Source organism: Gopherus flavomarginatus, chromosome 10 (assembly GCF_025201925.1).
Source record: "Gopherus flavomarginatus isolate rGopFla2 chromosome 10, rGopFla2.mat.asm, whole genome shotgun sequence".
Taxonomy (NCBI): Eukaryota; Metazoa; Chordata; order Testudines; family Testudinidae; genus Gopherus; species Gopherus flavomarginatus.
The window spans coordinates 7,457,519-7,473,067 of record NC_066626.1 but is presented as its reverse complement, the minus strand read 5'-3'; the positions used below and the strand labels follow the sequence as shown (position 1 = coordinate 7,473,067).

Here is a 15,549-nt window from a genome sequence, read left to right as displayed (position 1 = left end):
GTGGGCAGTCATGGCAGTTCATTGGCTAATGACTGGAATTCTCTCAGACCTGTGCCAGTGTATTTGTTGGTATACAGGGATTTCCATGACACTGGATGTATATAGAGCTTTCGTTTTCACAGTTTTAGAAATTACATGTGTCATTTACTGCTGTACCTGATGATTTGCTGAAGAAATGAAACAATGATGTATCACCATTTACCACCTCTACGAGATGTTGTGAAGCTTAATCAGTTGTTTGTAAAACACACTGACTACTGGGGACTAAATAGCAATCCCTTCCTGAATATAATTTTCACCCCATCTAGCTCTAGACTAGCACTTCATTCAGTATTCACGATGTGGATGTGGCATTATGATATTCATTCTTACTATCTCTCTCTTTTCTAATGGTTCCTAACGTGCTGTTCACTTTTTTGATGTCCGCTGCTCATTGAGCAGATGTTTTCAGAGAACTATCCACAATGACTTCAAGATCTCTTTCTTGAGTCGTAACAGCTAATTTAGACCTCATCACTTTGTAAGTATAGTTGGGATTATGTTTTCCAATGGCCATTACTTTGAATTTTATAAACATTAAATTTCAGCTGCCATTTTGTTGCCCAGTCACCCAGGTTTGTAAAACTCCTTTGTAACTCTTCACAGTCAGCTTTGGACTTGACTGCATTGAGTCATTTTATGAATATATTGAACAGCACTGGTCCCAGTACAGATCCCTGGGGGGCACCGCTATTTACCTCTTTCCATTCTGAAAACTGAATATTTATTCCTCTCCTTTCTTTCTTGTCTTTTAAGCAGTTACTGATCCATGAGAGGATACTGCCCTCTTACTCCATGACAGCTTACTTTGCTTAAGAGCCTTTGGTGAGGGACCCTGTCAAATGTTTTCTGGAAATCTAAGTACACTATATCTACTGGATCACTGTTCTCCACGTGTTTGTTGTTAAAATTTTAACAGATTGGTGAAGCATAATTTCCTTTTACAAAAGTTGTGTTGACTCTTCCCCAACAAATCATGTTCAGCTATGTATCTGATAATTTTATTCTTTACTATAGTTTCAACCAATTTGCATGGTAGTGAAGTTACACTTACTGGCCTGTAATTTCCAGGATAGCCTCTGGAGCTTTTTAAAAAAATTGTCACATTAGCTATCCTCCAGTCACCTGGTACAGAAGCTGGTTTAAGTAATAGGTTACATAATAGTAGCAGTTCTGCAATTTCACATCTGAGTTCCTCAGAACTCTTGGGTGAATGCCATCTGATCCTGGTGACGTAATACTGTTTAATTTATCAGTTTGTTCCAAAACCTCTCTACTAACTCCTCAATCTTGGACAGTTCCTCAGATTTGCTACCTAAAACAAATGGCTCAGGCATGGGAATCTCCTTTACATCCTCTGAGTGAAGACCAATGCAAATAATCCATTTAGCCTCTCCACAATGGCCTTGTGTTCCTTGAGTGCTCCTTTAGCACTTCAATCATCCAGTGGCCCCACTGATTGTTTGGCAGGATCCTGCTTCTGATGTACTAAAAAAAAATTTGCTGTTAGTTTTTGAGTCTTTTGCTAGTTGCTCTTCAAATATTTTTTGGCCTGGCTAATTATACTTTTACACTTCGCTTGCCAGAGTTTATGCTCCTTTCTATTTTCCTCAGTAGGATTTGACTTCCTATTTTTAAAGGATGCCTTCTAACCCCCTCCTTTACTCTGCTGGTTAGCCATAGTGGCATTTTTTTTGGTCCTCTTACTATTTTTTGGGGGGGAGTATACATTTAATTTGAGCTTCTATAATGGTGTTTCTAAAAAGTTTCCATGCAGCTTGCAGGCATTTCACTCTTGTGACTGTTCATTTTAATTTCCATATAACTAGATCTCTCGTTTTTGTGTAGTTCCCCTTTTAGAAGTTATATGCTACTGTGGTGGGCTTTTTTGGTATTCTTCCACCCCCATTCTCCACCTCTGCAACAAGGATGTTAAATTTAATTATATTATCGTCATTATTACTGAGTGATTGAGTGATCTTTTGTACCAGATCCTGTGCTCTACTTAGGACTAAATCAAGAATTTCCTTTCCCCTTGTGGGTTCCAGGACTGAAGCAGTCATTTCGGGTGTCTAGAAAAATTATCTCTGCATCCCATCCAGACGTGACATGTGCCCAGTCAGTATGAGGATAGTTGAAAACCCCCATTATTATTGAGTTTTCTATTTTTATAGCCCCTTTAATCTCCCTGAGCATTTCACAATCTCCCTGTCCAGGTGGTCGGAAGTATATTCCTTTTGCTATCCTCTTATTATTCAAGCATGGAATTTCTATCCATAGTTTGCAATATAGTAGATTCAAAACATGAAAGGAATGTTTTGTAATGAAAATTTGACCTCTTCTTCCAATTATAGCTGGAAATATTTTGTGTAACAAAACTGCGGAATGTTCCACAGGCTTTGAAGGAATTCCCAGTGGAGATTAAATACCTTCAGCCATGAAGCTACCTGCCAACTGTATGGAGCAGCAATGGTATGTTCAATGCTACTTCCGAGGATTAGGTTTAAGGTCAGAAGGGACCACCGGATCATCTATTCTGACCTCCTGTGTACCACAGGCCACCAACACAGCCCAGAACCCATACACTAAACCAAACAACTGAAATTAGACCAAAGTACAATGGCCCACAGGAGACTAGACTCTATGTGCCACAGAAAGAGAATAGGAGGGACCTAGGTGCACCAGTACCTGAGGTCATAGTGGTGGAAACTGGTTTGAAGGACCTACTTTGTTATTTCCAGTGGTGCTGCCTTTGTCAGAGGCAATACTTCCCAAATGATAGCACTGAGTATCTCTAGTTGGCTGAGGGACAGCTGCAGGTAATTACAATCAAGACATCATATATAGATCACCTTATATGAATCATTTGAGAAGAATGCTGCATTGCCTTGCATTGATCCTAATCTCCACCTCTGAACAAGTAGCATTCAAGGAATTTGACTGGTCTCATGTTTTCACTTTCATCAGTGATACTGCATCTCAGTTCTCCAAAGTCAGCTTACAATTGTATATGGTGTCTTTAAGACCACCCAGCTTGAGCAGTAAAACATTCATAGATGGATAAAAGCAACAATTGTGTCTTAGAGGCTAAATCCCATGCCAAAAGATTAGCACTGAGAAAATACTTTCCTAAGAAGCTTTGTACTCAAACCAGACCCATAGAGTTCATGACCAGCAGAATGTCCTATGTACATATAAAGCCTATGAATAAGAAGGGAGAGAACTATAGGTATTATGGCTTCCATTAAGTCTTGGCTTTATCCTCATTCCTAAAGAGGGATTGTGGTTAAAACCAGTGATCCTAGCATGATGTGAGTCAAACAGCAGAGAGATTAATTTATCGAAGTGCTTATGGTAGGAGACCAGAAAGGAGCCAGGAAGCCAGAAACTTTGCAATGAATTTGAGATTTTATTTTCTCTCTCTTCTACATCCTGGTGACAATAGCTGGGGGAAAGCAGGCAGGGGGGACATCTCCTCATAGTCTCACTGGGATTTCAATTGCACCTTCTGAATTCAGTGCCCCATTGATGTCAATGACAGTTCCATGCCTAGATCTAAGTATGGAGTGTGTCATGGAGACCCATGGAGTGCACAGTAGACCCACACTATGGATTAGACAGGAGATTTTTTTGCCCTTAGGATGGGGAATGGAAGAGTTTCACATTTGTCTTTTTGATTGTTTTCCCCACAGACTTCACTGGAACACCAGGGACACACTGATTGCAGTGGAATTCATTCAAAGATTTTGAAATGATTTGTTTGAAAGAAGCAGCCTCCACAAGATCCCGCTGCCAAGCTTGAAGTGTGTGCTAAATTTGCTTCCTCCACTCTTCAGAAGGAATATGATCCAGCTTCCATTGAAGACAGTGGAATAACTGACACAGGTTTCACCGGAGGCTGGATCAGACACAAAAGTGACCCCGTTAGCTGTTGGTAGCTATTACAAGATAAATGTGCTCTTTCACAGGTGAAAGTCTGCTCCCAGATAAATGGCTTGATTGACTACACTTGCAGTTCATTATGAAAAGTGTTCAAGAGACCAAATGTGTTGTCTAAAGAAAAAAGAATACAATACAAAAAGGAGATATACATATCTTTCTTCTAAGAAGCAATTCTTATCTCACAGCATGTTCACTTTACACAGCTGTGCTTCAACGACACACCTGCAAAACCACTTAACTTTATCATACAATCATAGAACCATGGGGTTAGAAAGGACCGAAAGGGTCATCTAGTCTAACCCCCTGCCATGATGCTGGATTCATGGCTGTTTACAAGTATAAAGGCACTTTATACGTCATCCAAGATCCAACCCACCAGTTCTTTAATTTCTTGTCTTGCATCCTTCCTTATCTCAGTTTTGGATACCACATTCTAAGCCAGCTGGGCAGGTGCATCCCAACCTGTGCTAAGACTCAACATTCACATATCTTGGCTTTGGCCGGCTTCATATTTTCTAATGCCAAAGCTGACTGCAGTTGTGCAAAGTGTTGTGAGATGCTTGACATGAATGAACAGGACTGTGGGAAAGGCACAATACATTCAGGTATCATAACTTCCCAACATTTATATAATCTATATCATATTAATACCATGTGCATAATACAGTTTGAGGCACACCCCTCCTCTTACACACAGCGGCCACTCCTTGATGCTGCGGGGTGATAGCTCCATCTGGAGACGCAGCCGCAAACTGCTGGGAGCTGCAGGGAGGGGTGGCTGCGTTAGCTCCACAGGGAGAGATGGCAGCAAAGCAGTGGCTTTCCCTGAAGTGCCCAACTGTTTGCTGATGCCTCTCCCCACGGCCGCAGCTCCCAGCTTGACAGCTTCAGAAGCTGCTGTAGGGAGGGGGCCCTGCGGGACCATGTAACTGAATGAGGCCAGCAAACCTTGGCAAAAATTGGAAGGCTTCTGGCTTCTGCCCAGTGGAAGGAAGGGTCTCAGGGCTTCAGCCACACATGGCAATCCTGCTGGGGCTCAGGACGTCTGCAGGAGCGGGGATGAAGCCCTGGCAGGCGCTTTCTGCAGGACTGATGCCTTGAGAACCTCCTCCCCACAGGACTGAGGCCCTGAGCCTCAGCAGACCTGCCCCAGCTCTCGAACTTCTGAAGATTGTTATATGAGGCTCAGAGGGCCAGTAAGTTTGGCCACCCCCAATCTAGATGCTAGAGGATTGGATTGGAGGTTTTAGTTATTTCCGCATAATTTCTCTATGTTAAATTAAATTCTGCATTCTATTGAATGTAGGTCTATAACTGTTGTTATGATGTTTATAGAGCCAACACACCATTAAATATTAAAAAGGCATGCTGGTGAATATCACAGAATTTGCAGCTTACGCATAAGCACTTAGAGGAGAGGAATGTGATCAGGAATAGTCAACATGGATTCATCAAGGGCAAATCATGCCTGACTAACCTAATTGCCTTCTATGACGAGATAACTGGGTCTGTGGATGAAGGGAAAACAGTGGACGTGTCATTCCTTGACTTTTGCAAAGCTTTTGATACGGTCTCCCACAGTATTTTTGCCAGCAAGTTAAAGAAGTATGGGCTGGATGAGTGCACTATAAGGTGGATAGAAAGCTGGCTAGATCATTGGGCTTAACAGGTAGTGATCAATGGCTACATATCTAGCTGGCAGCCGGTATCAAGTGGAGTGCCCCAAGGGTTGGTCCTGGGGCCAGTTTTGTTCAATATCTTCATTAATGATCTGGAGGATGGCGTGGACTGCACCCTCAGCAAGTTTGCAGATGACACTAAACTGGGAGGAGTGGTAGGAGCTGGAGGCTAGGGATAGGATACAGGGGGACCTAGACAAATTAGAGGACTGGGCCAAAAGAAATTTGATGAGGTTCAACAAGGACAAATGCAGAGTCCTGCACTTAGGACAGAAGAATCCCGTGCACTGCTACAGACTAGAGACCGAAGGCTATGCAGCAGTTCTGCAGAAAAGGACCTAGGGGTTACAGTGGACGAGAAGCTGGATATGAGTCAACAGTGTGCCCTTGTTACCAAGAAGGCTAAGGGTATTTTGGGCTCTATAAGTAGGGACGTTGCCAGCAGATCGAAGGACGTGATCATTCCCCTCTATTCGACATTGGTGAGGCCTCATCTGGAGTACTATGTCCAGTTTTGGGTCCCACACTACAAGAAGAATCTGGAAAATTGGAAAGAGTCCAGTGGAGAGCAACAAAGATGATTAGGAGGCTGGAGCACATGACTTTTGAGGAGAGGCTGAGGGAACTGGGATTGTTTAGTCTACAGAAGAGAAGAATGAGGGGCCATTTGATAGTTGCTTTCAACTACCTGAAAAGGGATTCCAAAGAGGATGGATCTAGACTGTTCTCAGTGGCAGCAGATGACAGAACAAGGAGCAATGGTCTCAAGTTGTCGCGGGGGAGGTTTAGGTTGGATATTAGGAAAAACTTTTTCACTAGAAGGTTAAGCACTGGAATGGGTTACCAAGGAATGTGGTGGAATCTCCTTCCTTAGAGGTTTTTAAGGTCAGGCTTGACAAAGCCTTGGCTGGTATGATTTAGTTGGGGGTTGGTCCTGCTCTGAGCATGGGGTTGGACTAGATGACTTCCTGAGGTCCCTTCCAACCCTGATATTCTATGATTCTATAAAATTCAGGAGTTCTTACAGAACACAGCATCAGCTCACACAGAACTTTCCTTGGTGCACTAAACCAGGATTTCTAATTTTGTAGGAAGGGCAAGGAAAACCCACTTCCCATTTCCTATCTCTGGTCAGCTTATTTCACTGCTCAGACAGAAAGCATTTCTCTGGGCCTGTCTACATGCAGATTTGCACCGATCTAACAAGGTGCTATTTTAAACAGATTTAGTTAAGTCAGTGTGAAAGGCTCTCTTAAACCAAAATAACCCTAATTAAATCAATTAGAATAAGTTTAAGCTAAACAGGTAAAAAACAATCAAACCAAAATAAGTGTCCACAGGGAATGGCACTGATGGGAATTTGGGATCAGGCAAATGTCTTTGACTAAAGAACATCCTACGCTACTCATTCCAAAAAGCAGATCCCAGATCTTTAGCCCAAGGATCCTATATCCCAGAACTTTTATCTCCTGGCAATTAATAGAGCTGCTGTGCCATAGACATTTGACTTTCTCTGGATTCTGCTTTTGAGATTTGCAGATTGTGCCATCCATCTACCAGATATTTGCAGGTTTTAGAGCAGAAATTCAACTTTTTTACTGAGTGTTGGGGGAAGAGAACCTTTTTGGAATGTGAACTCTGTGAGTGTAGAGATATGCATATTCTTTCACTGTTTATAAACGTATAAAGCACAATTCTTTTCCCAGAGAGGGTTATATCAGCATAGAATTTGCCAATTTCAGAGGAGCTACTCCTGATTTATATCAAAGTAGTGAGAGAAGTGTGGAGAAGAAAATAGATTGAGAATAAGTCACTGAATCACATTTAGAAGGTTAGAATACATACACATCACAATATTAAGACTATGTGCAATAAACTGACTTTCTACTTAAGAAAAAATAGAAGCAAAAATAGAATTCCAGAGTGAAGGCTGAAGATAGGATAATCCATTCAGTTCTAAAAAGAGGTTTCTCAGCCATGGCCTTTGAATTTCCTGTTTTTTGCCGTTTTAATCTGATCTGTGCTGTTAAGCTAGTTTTGTATATTTAATTTTCTTTATTACACAACATAGCTACATCCGTGGGACTTTTGCACTCCCACTGCCAAAGCTAGGCTCTCAATGGGAATTCCCTGCTTCCTTTCATCCCCTCATCTTGCATCTCCACAAATTCACAGTTTTGACCATCCCCTTGGAACCAATCAAGACAGATCCCTATGTAACCCACACACCTTCTGGGTGTGGTGTTCTGTCTTATTTAATAACACCGGGACCACTTAGCGAGAGATATAAAATGAGTCTGCTCTAGCACCATAGCTAGGAGCGAGCTGGCTTTTAGCTCAGGTAATAGAGGCTCATGCACTAACCTCCAGAGGCCCCAGGTTCAATCCCGATGACCAGGGTCAGTCGGTGTTACACCTACATTATATTTTTTAGTGCAATAATATCGCAGTCTCCATGTTCCCCATGCCCCCCCCCCAAAAAAAGCACCACTGAAATGTAACTTCTAGGCTGGGAGCACGTATCATGCCATATACAAGGATTAAATATGAATAGTTACTGAACAGTCTTAAGTGGGTGGGGGTTGCTGCCTTACATGGTAATTGCAGTTATTCAAGTCAAACATAAAATATAAGTGGATAAAGAGGTCTATTCATATGTGTACCATGCAGAAATATGAAAAAGGATGAGCGATGAATCCAGCAGAGGGATGGATTAGACCAACTCAGCTCTGAGCATCTGATATTTCAGTGGACAACTCTTGACCCAGCCTACCATGGTGAAATCATTATGGATGACTTAACCTGCCCACTCACCTTCTGTGACCAGCAAAGAGTGAATGCAGCAGAGAATCTGGGCCAGTGAGTGCAAAGTGGGTGTTTCTGATGTCCCCAGGGTTAATGGGTACCCATAATTAATCCAGATTAATGAGTAGCTGTGTCACCCAGCCCTGTAACCTGGGCTGCCCTTTATATAGCTTTGCTGCTGCAGCGTCCAGCCTGGACTGCTCACAAACAGCCTCCAGCATGTAAATCACTTCCAGCTACATCTGTGTGTGTGCTGCAGCCAGCTAGCCACACCTTTGTTCTTACCTGCAGGGTAACCCTAACACACCCCCAGTCCTGGATTTTCTTCCAGAACTGTATGTTCTTTACTGCCCAGCCCTCTCCTGGGCAATATAAATTCATATAAAGTCCATTATTGCTTTAATAGAACTAATATGCACATAACTTGCCACCCCAAATGGATTTTCCTGGACACTTCAATTAAAACACACTGGATTAGATAATGAGAAAAAGTTTATTAACTACAAAGAGAAACAGATTAAGTGAGTACAAGTCATGAGGCATACAAGTCAGCAATGGTTACAAGAAAAATAAAGGTTAAACACAACTGGTGCCTAAACTATGTTAAACTCAAAGAAAGTTTTTCTCACCACATGCCCTCAGCAGTCTTCCTGACCGAACTGCTTAGGTCAGGACCCCTTCTCCAGTTCAGTGCTGGTTCCTTTGTCACTTCTGGTGCAGTGAACTGATGGGCAGAGAGAGAGAGGAGGGGGTGCCTTGGAGTTTCTGCTCCTTCTTTTTGTAGTCCTGTCCCACCTTGGAGAAGCATTTCCAGCAGGGAACAAGGCAGCAGACAGTCTGTACGGAAGGGAGCTCCATGCTGTTTCTTTGCTAAGATGTAAATGTGTCACCCATGCCCCTTTTCCTGTCAAAGAATGGCCACTTAGCAGGTAATGGTCCATCAACCTGTCTGGGGCTTCAGCTTGGTCTCCGAGGAACTGGTTTGGCCACTCCCCAGACTTCTCTGGAAAACATACTTTTAATCATGATTTCATCTTATCTTTTTAACTTCACATATAAGGCCAAGGGTTAAAATAACAGCTCACAAGGCATATTTTGTACAAAGATTATAACAATCATGTGCAGGGTGTGGACACAGGGCTACAGTCTATCACAGTGCTAGAGCTTGTCTGAAAACTGGAACATCTCATGCGAAAAATTGAGCCAAGTTTAAGCAAAAAATGTGCTTTGAACGAATATTTCAAAATGAACACTGTATTTTGTTTTTAAAGTAGAAATGAAACACCAATTTCATTCTGTTTCAAAATATGTATTTGAAGGCAAAAAAAATTGATTTCAACATTTCCTGTGGGAAATCACAGCATGCCCTTTGAAGCTGACTTATAGGTTTTGACTTGTGTATTTTTTGGCGGGAAAACTTTTCCACATGAAAAAAATCAATCAGAATGTTGCTGAGGTGGGTGCAGAACACTAACAGACCAGAGTTCTATTATGTTCATGGCCTATAGACAGATGTTTGAGTTTCTTATGGTTTTATCTTTCTGGAAGATTGCAACTTTATTTTTTTAAATCCAGAACCCTACCAAACAAGAACCAAAACCAGAGAGAGACAAAGCAGACTGCTCCCTAAGGATGACTGGCACAACTGCACCTTGTTCTAGACTAACTGCAGATGGGCCAGATAGCATACTTCTCTACATGGCCTACGTGCAAGCAGGACAAGGAAACCCCTTAAAACTTAACAGTGAAAGCTTGTAATTCTAAACTCAGTTTTCAATACATCACTCATTTCACAACGATTTTGCACAGATGACATTTATGGTGCAAGATGTAAGGCAATTAAAACCAAACTCAAAGGGACCGATCCTGTAAACAGTCACACGCATGAGTAACTTTACAAAGTACCCGAGTATTCACCTTGAAGTTAAAGGGGTTATCATGAATAAAGTTACTCACCCATATAAATCTCTGCAAGATCTGACCCTTACTCAGGGCACTGCTTTAAAAACATGGCTCTATAATGCTCGCTGCCACCACTACTGGACTCATTAAGAGTTTCTTGATTTCCTGTTTCCTGGAGCCAGTGAATTATTCAATCTTCTTGATGACTATCCAAGGAAACCCTAAAACCTTGTACAAATGAATACCAAAGAGGCTTTTTGTGTTCAGTTTTTCCTGTCAGACACTTCAAACTAGTCTGGAATGGATAATAAATTCCAAGAGGAATTCCACTTTTAACCAAACAAAACAGTTTCAATTTCCGGACACTTTTGTGCTCAATGACTGAGGGACTCACTATTAAAGAAAATCAAATAGATATGAAAATTCCCACCCTTTTTAACATTAGAAAGAGCCATAAAATGGGGCCTAGTGTGCACTGGCTGCTCTCCATAGGAAACTAATGACATTCTAAAACAGACAGAGATTCATCCGTACATTGTATACATATAATATGTACACAGTGAAATCTGCATGGGCCTAGTGCCTAAAGAGACCAGCTAGGGATCAGGGCCCCATTATGCTAGACACGGCAAGATACAGTTCTTGAAGAATTTACTTTCTAAGCAGACAAAGGGTGAGATAAAATATTATTCCCATTTTACAGATGGGAAACTGAGGCATAGTGAGATTAACTGATTTGCCCAAAGTCACAGTCTGTGGCAGAGCTGGGAATGATTCTGGTGTTATTTTCTTAATCACAAGATCTTCCTTCCTCTTTTTCAGGGTTCTTTCCAAGTATATATGTTCATTCTGATTTCTGTGTGATGCAGAATAATCAGTACTTTGTCCACCTTACTTCAGAGCCCTAATATGGATCTAGAAGCCTAAATTTTACACACCCATTTTTGAGCATCTCAGCCACAAATTCGTGTGTTCCTAGGGTGACCAGATGTCTCGATTTTATAGGGACAGTCCCGATTTTTGGGTCTTTTTCTTATGTAGGCTCCTATTACCCCTCACCTCCATCCCGATTTTTCACACTTGCTGTCTGGTCATCCTATGTATTCCATTTCTACTGTAGGAGAGCAGTCAACATCATTCCAACTTACAGCATAACAATTTCTTCTATAGATTAGATACTCAGGCTGTCACACTGTCAGTCACACCGCACGGCAACAAGCAATTGCTATCAAACATCTTTCCCAGCTGTGGGCTATGGGGGTATTACTGAAACACATGGAATTGTATTGTTCTGTCATATCAGACCATGCCTGATACCCACCAGCACAGCTAGGACTGTTGGTGATTCTCCATGGGATCATGGACCTATGAATTCTATCTAGTAAACTACAAAATGTCTGCAATTTAAAAGCCTTTATTAGCCCTGCATGCAATGGAAAACATACAAATACATTCAAACTACTTTTCCTGCAATATACACACACCCCTTTCACTCTCTCAACCCAAAAGTTACTCATTCAGCACATACTCTGGGCCAGATATCATCCCAGGCTAAGGCCCCAGTACTCCAGGTGCATGAAGGAGACCGAAAGCACAAGTATAACACCTGGCCCAATTCTATTATGTAACTGTAACTCTTTTATTTATGGAATTATTTCTGTAACCTCCTTTATTCAAACACTTTACCACCATTACAACACTGGTAAACATTAGAGAAAAAAGAAAAACAGAACAATGTGATTGGCTTCATCTCCAATTGATGGGTCAGCGGTAGGATTTTCAGAAGCCCCAACACGTCTCAGCTGTCAGCAACCAAAATGTTGTTTTGTTTTAACGAAATGAACAATTTTAAGGCAAACAAAAATCATCAAACAATTTTGCAAAGAAAAAAAATCCTGAGAAGCTCAAGTTTGTCAGTTTAAGGACACTCCACGAGTTGATCAAAGTGAACAGCAATAAGACAAAGATATAAAGTTTCCAGGCCATGATCAAGAGAAATAAGAGTAGGAACTAAATGCTTGGGGGCAGGGGGAGGCACATTTTTTTAAATAGTGCAGGTGATTAATCAACGGAACAAACCGCCAAGGGAAGTGATGGATCACTTGATGGCCTCAAATGAAGAGTGGATGCATTTCTGGAAGGTGTGTGTAGCGGTGCAGATGGCCCACTCCAGCACGGGGTGGGGCAGAAGCAGCCAGGGAGGCTGTGGAAAGCTGCAGCTAATTAAGGCGAGACTTATTTGGAGCCAGATAAGCGGCAGCCGCTGCGGCAGCCGAGCTATAAGGAACTGCCCAGCAGAGCAGAGGGGAGTCTCTCCCTGACGAGCAAGGGAGGAGGACTGGCTCCCAGGGATAGCATCTGAGATACAGCAGTGCTGGGCAGGCTCAGGGGAGCGGAGGGTGAGCTCTGGCTTGTTATCTGCTAGGCTGCAGACCCTCGCTAGAAAAGGCCAAGAAGGGGCAAGGGCCAAGGGGAAGTGGCCCAGGGACGATAGGCAGACAAGGGGAGAGAAGAAGGGCAGAGAGGCTGCCACTAGAGGGTTCCTGGGTCAGGACCCAGAGTAGCGTGTGGGCTTGGGTCTCCCCCCCACACCTTCCCCCTTGCACTGCACCTGGCTGCAGAGGAGCATGGCCAATACAGCCTGCAACTTGCCCCTGAAGTGAGGGGCTAGACTTTAGGCTGTGGTTGGCCCCTGCAGCGGGTGCAAGCCGAAGGACTGTTGTGACCCCCAGAAAGGGGGTGAGAAAGAAGTAGTGGGCACTGCCGGAGGACAGTGCCCTGAAGAGGACATGGCTGAGCGGAGGAGCAACAGCGGAGTAGAACAAATAACGGGCAAGACATCACCCACAGAGGGTGCTCCGGAGCTGGACTGAACTAATTCCCCGAGCAACCAGCAGAAGGCGCTGCGGTGGTGAGTCCTGACCCGTTAGAGTGTGCTTTCAACAAAACACAAGTTATTGGGCTCAGTGCAAGGGTAACTGATGAAATTCTCTGGCCTGTTATGCTGGTGATCTATGGTCCCTCTGACCTTAAGATCCATGAAAAAAATTACAAGAGTCACAGAGAAAAAGAAGAGAAGTTGGGGAGGGGGGAGAAAAGAGACAGTTCTTTTCATGTGATAAAGCATTTATGGCACTGTTCACTTGATTTAAGGTACAACAGAGCCTTCTTTTTCGTATACAGATCTGATCAACTCTACCATTCAAGTTCATATGTGACATATAACTTAATTGTAATTTTAAAATTCCAGCATTTTACCTTAAATGGAAAAGTCTTTTTTAAAAAAATAATAAAAAAATCTCTGCCTGTGATATGTTTACATTTGAACTTATAATTGTGTGAGTTAACACGATGCTCATATATGGCTAAAAGTTCTAGTGTTGACACGACAGAAACATCAATTTCCCGTCCACGGTAAAGTTTACAACCAGTTTACTCCACATGAAGAAGTCGAGTGTCAGCATGTCCATAGTTAATATGGGTTGGGATGTCCCTTTTCCTCACAACAAAGAGTCACTCATAGCTGTCAGCATTAAAATGGTGGGGGGGTGTTTACCAGGCAGGTTTTCAGATGGGGGAAATTTTAGCTGATAATTGGTGAAGGATTGAAGGAGTAACCACAAGAGCCACATGTGTGTTTTATTATTAAATGGGATGGAAGCTTGTTCCCATTGAAATGACTGTTTGTGTATACACACGTTATGCATGGCTACATAACAAAACGTGCATTACTCTTTGTATCAGGCCTCCTACACTACAATCCCCTTGAAAGGAGACATTTAAGAATGTGTGTGGGAGCCAGAGCCTGATGCATGTCTGAGCAGATACACCATACCAAAGCTCCAAGCTCATTGGTGCCATTTACTGACACGTTCAATGAACCAGGACTCACCCCTAATTTAACTCCCTTGAAGACAAGGGGGTGAGGTCAATTATGAATGTGGCTCAACTAATTCGGGTCAGTTATACAGCAAGTGGCTTGAGGGCCTGATTTGGGGACTGCTCCCATTAAAGTCAATGCGAACTTTGCTATCGACTCTGGAGGGATCTTCCCATCCAAGGCAGCCACCACTGTGGCCTAGCACACAGAGCACTGGACTGGGAATCAGAAGAACTGAGTTCTGTTTCATGGCTCTGCTGCTGAGTGACCGTGAGCAAGTCATTCAGCCACTCTGTGCCTTAGTTTCTCCATATTTAAAAATGGAAATAATGATATTGGTCTCCTCTGTAATCCGCTAAGGTAAATTGCCATATAAAAACATTGTTGTCCAAGAACTCCAAAATTAAGAGGGAAAAGAAAGCCAAGTCTAAACTGAAATGACAGCCAGAACTTCCCACCATAGCTCTGTGCTTCACTGAGAAGTTGTTTGCTTCCTTTCTGCTCAGGCACAAATGATGAGAGAGCAATCCAGGACTTGGTAAATAAAATTCTCCTGGTGATTGTGGAAACTGTTGGCAAGCACAAAACTAGACAGGTTAACAATCCTCTGCCTGAGATGGTGGCTAGATTAGAAAGCATGTTGGCACACTTAACCTTCATGGACAGCCAGATGGAGAAATGAGCTGAGATGTCTAGTTGGCAGCCGGTAGCAAGCGGAGAGCCCCAGGGGCTGGTCCTGGGGCTGGTTTTGTTCAACATCCTCATTAATGATCTGGAGGATGGCATGGACTGCACCCTCAGCAAGTTCACAGATGACGCTAAACTGGGGGGAGAGGTAGATATGCTGGAGGATAGGGATAGGGTCTAGAGTGACCTAGACAAATTGGAGGATTCAGCCAAAAGAAATCTGATGAGGTTCAACAAGGACAAGTACAAAGTCCTGCACTTAGGACAGAAGAATCCCAGGCACTGCTACAGGCTGGGGACCAACTGGCTAAGCGACAGTTCTGCAGAAAAGGACCTAGGGGTTACAGTGGACAAGAAGCTGGATATGAGTCAACAGTGTGCCCTTGTTGCCAAGAAGGCTAACGGCATATTGGGCATTACCAGCAGATCAAGGGAAGTGATGATTCCCCTCTATTCGGCAGTGCTGAGGCCACATCTGGAGTACTGTGTCCAGTTTTGGGACCCCCACTACAGAAAGGATGTGGACAAATTGGAGAGAGTCCAGTGGACGACAACAAAAATGATTAGGGGGCTCGGGCACATGACTTATGAGGAGAGGCTGAGGAAACTGAGCTT

At 43.0% G+C, this 15,549-nt stretch overlaps 1 long non-coding RNA gene across 2 annotated transcripts in view; it reads left to right on the top strand.

The window, feature by feature from the left end:
* Positions 1 to 12,606: 12,606 nt before the first annotated feature.
* Positions 12,607 to 15,549, top strand: part of LOC127030326 (uncharacterized) — a 55,087-nt gene continuing 52,144 nt past the window's right edge. The window contains exon 1 of one of the 2 annotated variants that reach the window (XR_007768351.1): positions 12,607 to 13,278. This is a non-coding gene — a long non-coding RNA (uncharacterized LOC127030326). The remainder of the gene's footprint in view (positions 13,279 to 15,549) is intronic. The other variant, XR_007768350.1, reaches the window with a different exon arrangement.